This window comes from Triticum aestivum, unplaced genomic scaffold (genome assembly GCF_018294505.1).
Source record: "Triticum aestivum cultivar Chinese Spring unplaced genomic scaffold, IWGSC CS RefSeq v2.1 scaffold18334, whole genome shotgun sequence".
Lineage (NCBI taxonomy): Eukaryota > Viridiplantae > Streptophyta > Magnoliopsida > Poales > Poaceae > Triticum > Triticum aestivum.
In genome coordinates, this window is record NW_025225442.1 from 137,632 (window position 1) to 147,536 (window position 9,905).

The 9,905-nt window shown below is 43.8% G+C and overlaps 2 pseudogenes; both read left to right on the top strand.

The window, feature by feature from the left end:
• The first annotated feature begins 4,552 nt into the window (after nucleotides 1-4,552).
• LOC123172209 (disease resistance protein RGA2-like) lies at nucleotides 4,553-6,082 on the top strand (annotated as a pseudogene).
• A 1,122-nt stretch (nucleotides 6,083-7,204) lies between these two features.
• On the top strand, nucleotides 7,205-9,091 carry LOC123172211 (uncharacterized; annotated as a pseudogene).
• Nucleotides 9,092-9,905: the final 814 nt, after the last annotated feature.

Here is a 9,905-nt window from a genome sequence, read left to right on the forward strand (position 1 = left end):
CCGGCGACATCCACTTCCTTGCAACGACAAAAACATATTGAGAGACATCCATACCTGTAAATTAAGAGAACTTCATGTAAAATGCTCTGAAAGCTATGTACGTTATTTATGAAATTTTAGTGATTACTTTACAAAGATTCAAGTGAATATGTGTTATTTATCTTGTAGAGGCAAGCCAATTAAAGTTTTTGTTGTTATTAAATAGTTTGCAAGAACTAAAGAGAGCGAGTGTGCTATGGTTGTGAAGGAATTAATGATATCCAATGGGAGCAAGTGTTCTAGGCAATTGACTATTTTGTGATAAACTGGTTGTCATTATTAGAGATTGCTTTAACGGAAATGCAAAAGACAACGTTATACCTATGTGTTTTCTCTCCAATGTCACCTCAATGCAAAAAATGGTGCGGCATGGATTAGGCCGTAAAGTACTATAAGGAAGTCACACTAGCATAAAGCATGGTAATTGGTGGATCAACATCATGCAAGCAATCAATGTCAAGAATGTCCACTAGTGGGACTAGAGCATCACCTTCACCTATGTTACCTTTGTCATTCCACTCAAGTGGTGTAGGTGAGGTGGGAAAGACCAAATGGTGGTCATCTTCATCGTGATGGAGCCATGTGGGGGGTGCACATATTCCACCATGACCATCGTCTTGTCCAAAGGAAGGACAAAGTTGTCGAGGATCAGCGCGTCATCATATATGGGACCTAGCATCAAATGAGAAGACACAAGAGAGGTAGAGGTTAAGTCGTTAGAAATCGAAATGGCCTCACATGCCCTATCAACTATCACACTCTCTCTATGTGGTGGCTCACTCACTCCCTCAAGGTAAGTGCACTCAAACTCACATATGGTGGATTCACTCATCTCACTCAAGTGGTGGGGGTTGTGGCTCTCCTCACATGGGAATTGGGGCAACTCATCATATATGGGGCTAGTGGTGAAGTCACTCTCACTCTCAATATGGTGGCACAAGTCACTTAAGTCATCATACGTTGCCGTGGTTGATCGAAGGGAAAATCCCATGCTCAACCATCTCGTCATCGTCGCCGTGGATGAAGGCCGAAAATGGCACATCATAACTCTCCTCCATGACCGAAGGGAAAACCCCATGCTCGATCATCTCATCACCGTCGCCGTGGATGAAGGCCGAAGATGGCACATCATCACTCTCGCCTTCTAAGATGGAAGCATCATCCTTGCTCGCCACCTTGTCTCTTGCCTCCAAAGCTTGGTCCTTGAAGGTCTTCGTAGTCGTACTCGTCGCCGCGTCGTCTTGAAAAAGAGCCATGGTAGACTCGGCATCATTAATGCCACAAAGAGGGATGACGGTGAAGTCGAACTTGGGATCATCGTCTTGGAGCTCGTCGGGCTTGGACATCTTGGTGGTGCTAGCCTCATGCTCGTTGTCGTGGAGCTTGATTGTCGCGAAGTGTGGTTGGCATGGACAAGCCTTGGCCTTCATGTGTTCTTGTTCCGCCTTGAGAGCACCGACAAACTCTTGACATGGTGATGTCCATAGGATGCTCCACATCATCTCCCCCCCCCCCATTGGGAAAGATCCGACCTCGGATCGAAACCAAATCACCATGGGAAGGAGATGGCTTCGCCGTGTAGGAGTGGACGATCACCAAGTACTCATCATCTTCAAGCTCGAAATGGGCACTCTCCAATGTTGCATCGTCTAGTGATTCCTTCAAAAGGTGCAAGGACTACAAACACTTGGAAAAACAAATGTGGTTAGCATTAGTGCAAAACCAATCATTCAAGAGGTGATTTACCGAACAAGTATCGTCATCAAGCATAGCATAGGGTGTGACAAAGGATTGTGACATGGCATGTAAGCATATCAATCGAGCACAAGCGAAGATATCATGGGGACGAGTATGCAATTGTGAGGTAGTGATGCAAATATGAGTGTCAAGAGAATAAGCATCTACCTCGAGGTCATAACAAGCATTCACAAAACGCTCAATGAAAGGTCTATGGTAGGCATAGGAATCATTCACAACACCAAATAAAATGAAGTGTCTAAACACATGGTCAAGTGCAAGACAATCCAAGCATAACGTGCATAGGGTGTAGTGAAGATATTGTGGCACTCAACACAACAGAAAGAGCAATTGTTCATCATGTGTGAGGCAATCAACACAAGCATGTAGCAATCAATGGGACATGGCATATATGAAGAAATGACATTGTTGCAACCAACCATATGATAGGAGCAAGTAATCCAAGATTTGGATGCAACACACAAGGTATATATGTCATGAGGCATGAAAAGGTGAAAATAACTAGTCGAAGTAAGATCTCTAACATGTGCGCAATCAAATGGTCCAAGATGACCAATAAGTCTCATAATGCAAGCAACACAAGTAGTATGATCCACAATATTCATGCGCATGGTTTGGGGGTTCTCAAAAGAGAAGAATATCACCTTGAAAGCATGTCCTTGTGCATCCTTCACAATGCCGAAGCACAAGCAAGTGCCTTGTAGAAGGTGACAATGGAAATAGTCAGTTAACACGACATCTATTTCATATCAGGTACTTACGATGGAAATAACTGCTAGTCCGCATTCATGATTCCATGATTCAACAAAAAAAAATCTGAAAATCATAGCTAGATGAATTTACCACCTGCTGTGCAGAGCTCACTGTTCGGGTTCAAGAAATCAGTGATTCCATGATTCATGATTCCTCTAGGGCACAATGCCACCGCCTCTATCCTCAGCAGCTCATTCAGTATCCAATCAATCATGAGTTGAAACCTGCCCGGGAGGAGGTGGGGTTATCTTGTTACATATATGTGAAAGATGCACTGTGCAGCGGTTGCTCATCGGGTTGAATTACATTCTCCAGCATTTTGCATTGACAAGACACCAAAGAGAAATGCTACAGTACATGTTCCAGTTAGCAGAAGATCAAGGAGCAACAAGATATGGCCAGGACAGGATCAGGGGCAACTGAGTGACTAACTGGCAGAAAACTTGAAGGTGAAGCCCGCCATACTGTCTGCAAGTTTTTGGAGAAGGTGAATGTAATTGGTTACTGTGGTAGTCCAGACATCTTTGTGGGATGAAATATGATAATCTGATAAACTTTTTCTCTCCAAATATGCTACTTGATCAACAGTATGCAAAACTATGCACCTGGAACAAAATATCCAGAACTAAACCTGGAACAAAAACTGAAACTACTAGGAGCAGAAACTGTAACTAACTGAACTGAAACTTAATTCAGTTAGCTAACAAGCTCCGGCTACTCTGAATACATCAACACCTGAAACTGAAGGTACAGATTCAGTCAACGGACGGTGCGGGTCACTGTGCTAGCAAAGCAGGGATGAATGGCTGGGATTGATGGGCCTGACTTTCCTGCTCCCGTTGTGTATTACCCAGTTAAATAACGTAGAAAGTAAAGCAAATTCGACTGTTTCTGGAGCCACTCTTGTGTCAAAATCCAACCCTCCGGTCCGGTTTTTCTACCCCGTGTGTCACTGGTGCTCTTTGACTAAACCACCACTCCTCGCAGAACAGTCTACCCAAATTAATTCCAACTTATATACCACGTCAAGGAGACATTCTGCAAGGGAAAAAAGGGGTATCAGTCAGTTCTGATGCGACACCATGACATGTAATAAATTAATATTTTTTTGAAAAGACATGTAATAAATTATGCTTGTGTGCATCATCTATCGATATAAAAGTCTTTTCGTTTTTCTTCCATGTAATAAAAGGGACTCTCTCATGCTAGAAAAAGTAATGGCCACGGCACCTCCAAAACCAAAGAAAATGTGTATTCGAGTGAGTTGGTTGGCAAGGAGAAACTTAAATATCTCAGACACATTTCTAAAAATCAGGATCAACATCCAACTATCCTCTTATCCAAACCACTCCATATGCAACTTATAAACTAATTTAAGATACGCCAATGGGGCAGTGGCCTATATCGAATTAAACCTTTTTTTACAATGCCATTTTTCTTGAGTCATTTTTTTGCAGTGGCATTTTTCAATACACGAAGTTGTCAGTGACATGTACCAAATAAACCCTATAAGTATTTCCGCGATTTTTTTTAATTCTACAAAAAAAAAGGGCAGCCCGGTGCATGTAGCTCCCGCTTGCGGAGGGTCGGGGAAGGGTCCGACCACTTTGGGTCTATAATACGCAGCCTTTCCCTACATTTCTGTAAGAGGCTGTTTCCAGGACTTGAACCCATGACCTCATGGTCACAAGGCAGCAGCTTTACCACTGCGCCAAGGCTCCCCTTCTTTTTAATCCTACAAGTAATAAATAAAAGGAAAGGAAGTAGCAATTCCACACAACACGTTAAGTCAAACCTGATTTCACACGGCAGGCAAAGACTCACACTACCTTGACATAGTCAGCCACCCTCTAACCTTTCATCCAGAGCACATGCCCGGGTCTCTAGTCGAAATTGAGCAACACCCCCATGACTAGTATCACTCACTGCTAATTTTATCCCTTGTCCATTGCAGCACTCGAGCTCAGAGTCGAGGAGGTTCGGCGGTACCCAATCAAAATCAATGGATATCCTCATCTCTGCAATCGTAGGCAACCTTGTCGGCAGGTCGGCGTCGTTTTTGATCAGCAAATACTTCCAGCAGCAACCTGACATCAACAAGATTGCCCAGAGGCTACAGAGTGTTGTATTGAGAATCGACATCGTCGTCGAGGAGGCCCAGGGGAGGGACATCACCAATCAGGGTATGCTCTGTCAGCTCAAGATGTTGAGGCAATAAATGTACAGAGGACATTATGTTCTTGATGCGTTGAGATTCCAAGCCGCCCTCGACGAGGAGGGGGAGGAGGAGGTGAGCCGCTCATTGACTGCACTGTGTAAATCCAGTCCAGCCAAACGGCTTCGTTTCTCGCGCACCAGCAGAAGCAGAAGCAACAGAGAAGCACTGGTAATTGGCACAAATAGGAACATGCGAGAAGAGCTGCAACAGATGGTTGATACCCTTGAAGACACCTTGGATGGTATGAAGGAGTTTCTTTTCTTCTTGGAGTTATATCCTCGGATGCTCCGCCAACCTTACGGCGCATATTTGTTCTTGGACAATTGCATGTTTGGTCGCCAAACGGAACGGCAGCGGATCCTGAATTTCTTGATGTGTCCTAGTGCTACTCCAGATTTGGATATACTTCCGATCGTTGGTCCAATAAGAGTAGGGAAGAGCACTCTTGTTGAGCATGTCTGTAGGAATGAGAGTGTGCGTGATCGCTTCTCGATGATCCTCTTCTTTCCAGAAGGCAGTGTCAAGGATGAAGGAGTGATCGACCTGAGAGAAAACAATATTAAATTCAGAAATCAGAATTTTGCTTCTCCAAACAGGTTCCTGATTATTATTGAAATAGCCAAGGATATTAACGATGAAACATGGAGAAGGCTGAAATCTTCCACAACCTGCATGACACCTTGTGGCGGGAGCAAAATCATAATTACCAGTCGGTCAGATAGAATTGTGAATCTGGGAACAACAGAAGCACTTCGACTGGACTATCTCTCTCAAGAAGCTTATTGGCATTTTTTCAAGTCGATTGCATTTGGAAGCACAAACCCTGCTGGCGAGCATCCAAAACTGGCAACTATGGCCATGGAGATCGCTTTGGAACTGCGACAGTGTTTCACAAGCGCGCATATTGCTGCTGGGATATTGCGAGATAACTTGAATGCTCGATTCTGGCGCACAGTTCTTGAGTGTGTAAGAGAAAGTAAACAGACAAATCTCCTTATGTTTGACCAGCACCCATACCTTCGTTTGCGGGAAGATGCACCGGTGTATTGCTGGAGATTGGTAAAGAAACACAGATATTTCTTGATTTGCAACTATCATCCTTCAGATTCCAGTGAGAATGTCCCCAAGATCAATCTGCGGGACATCATGTTAGGATGTGGTGGTAAACAACCCTGTGGAGAATTTGAGGCTCTTGCATGGAGGTCACGCATACCGCCCTACTACAACTACAGGGTAAGCTGTAAGATGCAAGCACCACAACTTAGAGTAGGAAGAAAGAAGCGCGTGCATCAAGAGGAAGAACATTTTGTTTGAGTAGCACACCGTCTGTGACTCATATCATGTATGCTACACTGTTGTCCTGTGAATTAGGAAACATTATTACTCAATTTAGGAGTCTTGCCAAGTTAGGTAACATACATGTCTATTAACATGTAGGCATGGAGGACTTCTGTCATAGTAGCATAAGTTTGCTTGTCCGTATCCTAATGATCAGGATACTATGTGTAATCTATAAATTTAAGCCTTGCTATGAAGAAAAGAGTAGGGAAAAGTGCACCAAATTTGCTCTGTTTCCCATGTACGCGTGTGTTTGATCCTTGGGCAAAAAGCCAATATGTTTCAATTCCTCTTGTCACATTTATTTTTTGTGACAGATTCCTTTCTTGCTAGATTTAAAGATCAGAAAGATAAGCTGGATCGGGAGTAGTGGCATTACCTGGAGGCCAGGTGGTGCAGCTCCAGCTAATCTGAATATATCAACACCTGAAACTGAAGGCGCGGGTGCAGATTCAGTTAACGGACAGTGCGCGTCATTGCTAGGAAAGAAAGAATGGATGGGGTTAACGGGCCTCTGAGTTTGCTGCTGTTGTCGTTAACTCAGTTTAGTTACCAAGTTACTGCTAACTACAGTATGAGTGTCCTGGCAATTTTTTTTACTACTAACCGCGGTAAAAGGAGAACTGGTATCTGCCGATATTTCTCTCACTGAAACAGTAGTAGAAACCAAAGCAAATTCAACTATTCCTGGAGCCAAAGGCCAAAATCCCTTGTAGACTGTCTTGCCACCCATTTCTGAGTCTTTTGTCAAAATTCAACCCTCCAGTCAACAAACGGTATGGTTTTTCTCATGTCTCATTTATGGTTTCTGACTAAACCACAACTCTTATATCACATCAAGGAGAAATGTCTACAAGGGAAAACAGCATCTTGACCTGTAATAAATTATGCTTGTGTGCATCATTTATCATCTAGATGCAGATGCCAGGAGGTATAAAATAAGATAAAAGTAAAGGAAGGGAACAAAAGTAGTGCTGTTTTGGCAACTGAGTCAAGTCAGACTCGATTCACATGGCAGCCCAAGACTCGCCCAAAAATTATTAGGGCACCACCACCAAAAATTATCCAGCAGTAGCCTTCCAATCTTCCATTCAGAACACCTACCTGGGTGGCTGGGTCTCGAGTCGAAATCTAGCAACACCCCCATGGCTTGAGCTGCCTCTGAGTCGAGGTGGTTCACAATCAATGGATATCCTCGTCTCTGCAATCGTGGGTGACCTCATCAGCAGGTCTGCATCGTTCGTGATCAGCAAATACTTCCAGCAGCAGCCTGACATCAACAAGATTCAACAGAGGCTACAGAGAGTCCTGCTGAGAATCGACATCATCGTCGAGGAGGCCGAGGCGCGGGACATCACCAACCAGGGGATGCTCCGTCAGCTCAAGATGTTGAAGCAAGGAATGTACAGAGGCCGCTACGTTCTTGATTCCTTGAGATTCCAAGCTGCCCTCGACGAGGAGGAGGTAAGCCACTCATCATCATCTGCGCTGTCTAAATCCAGTTCAGCCAAACGGCTCCGTTTCTCTTGGGCCGGCGGTGGCAGCAGCAACAGAGAAGCGCTGTCGTTTGGCACAAACGGCAACATACGAGAAGAGCTGCAACGGATGGTTGATACCCTTGAATTCACTGTAGCTGGTACGAGGGAGTTTCTTTTCTTCTTGGAGTCATATCCTCGGATCCTCCGCCAACCTTATGGCACATATTTGCTATTGGACAACTGCATGTTTGGTCGCCAAACAGAACAAGATCGGGTTCTGAATTTCTTGCTTCATCCTGGCGCTACTTCAGGCTTGGCTGCTGTACTTCCAATTGTTGGGCCAATAAGAGTAGGGAAGAGCACTCTTGTTGAGTACTCCCTCCGTTCGGAATTACTTGTCTTGGAAATGGATGTATCTAGAACTAAAATACGTCTAGATACATCCATTTTCGCGACAAGTAATTCCGAACGGAGGGAGTATATCTGTAGGGATGGGAGTGTGCGTGATCACTTCTCAATGATCTTGTTCTTTCCACAAGGTAGTCTTAAGGATGAAGGAGTGGTCAGACATCAAAATTCTGCTTCTCAAACCAGGTTGCTGATTATTGTTGAAATGGCTGAGGACATTATTAATGAAGGAACATGGAGAAGGTTGAAATCTTTGGCAACCAGCATGACACCGCGCGGTGGGACCAAATCATAATCACCAGCCGATCAGATAAAATTGTGAATCTGGGAACAACAGAAGCACTTCGAATGGACTATCTCCCTCAAGAAGCTTACTGGCATTTTTTCAAGTCGCTTGCATTCGGAAGCACAAACCCTGATGAACAGCCTAAACTGGCAGTGATGGCAATGGAGATCGCTTTGGGATTCAGAGGGTGTTTCGCGGGCACGCATCTCATTGCTGGGATACTGCGAGATAACTTGAATGCTCGATTTTGGCGCACAACTCTTGAATGTGCGAGAGCATATAAACAGGCACATCTCCTTATGTTTGACCAGCACTCATGCCTTCATTTCCGAGTAGATGCACCGGTGTATTGTTGGAGATTGGGGGGCAGCAGTAAATATTTCTTGATTTGCAAACATCATCAGTTAGATTCCAGTGAGCAAGTCCCCGAGATCACTGTGCACGACATCATCTTAGGACGTGGTGGCACACTACCACAAGGGGAATTTGAGGCTCTTGCATGGAGGTCTCGCATACCACCCTACTACAACTACACGATAAGCTGTAAGATGCAATCGCCACAACTTACAGTAGGAAGCAAGAAGCGCGTGCATCCGGAGGAAAAACATTTCATTTGAGTAACACAATGTATGCGACTCACATCATGTATGCTACTGCCTTGTCCTGCGAATTAGGAAACATTGTTACACTGTACTATTTAGGAGTCTTACCAAATTAATTAGTTAATAGCTTAATATATTTCTGGTTGTGTTTGGATGCTTGTGTTCGGCTATGTACTTTCAGAGTCAAGGCAATGTTCGAATTGCCGGTAGAATTAGAATCCAAGACGAGTCGTATTTGTAAAGTCGAGCACTTGGTCTGTATGTATCATGTGGGTACAACATAAACCTAAGCCTTGTAATAATCCTTGGACTTGAAGAAAAAGGTAGAGAAGAAATTGCCCCAAATTTGCTCTGTTTCTGATGTGTGTGTGAGGTTGATCCTTGGGCGAAAGACAACAAGTTTCAATTCCTCTGTCACACGCATTTTCTGCGACAGATTTTTTTCTTGCTGGGTGAAAAGATCAGAAAGTTAATCTGGAATGGGAGTAGTAGCGCTACTTGCAGCTCAGGGCAGTGGGAAGGTAATGATAAAGATAAAACTCTTTAAGTTGTTGGTTTCTTGTACATCATCATCCCATGAACCGAGCTGCATTTTCTATCTTTTGACTCGAACTAAAAAATATTTTGGATTGCAAAATATCATTTGGGTAACACACTCTCTGTGACTCACATCATCTATGCTACTGCCTTCTCTTACGAATTACGAAATATTATTACATAGGAGTAGTCTTTAGGTGTCTTGTTGCCAAGTTAACATATTTGTCTGTTATCGTGTAGCCACTAGGCAAAACAGTGAACAAGGGTCAAAACAAGTATTTCAGAGTCAAGGTTAGAGTCCAAAACAAGTTGTATTTATAAAGTTGTCTGAATATATTGAACAAAACAGTGAACATTGGCCAAATTTGTCTGAATATTGAACACAACAGTGAAAGAATCCCCATCGATTGTTACTGAAAGAACAAGGGTTCAGCAATGAGCAGTGCAGGTGCAGGGTCTACTCAGATGTCTGAATGTGTGGGGACCCG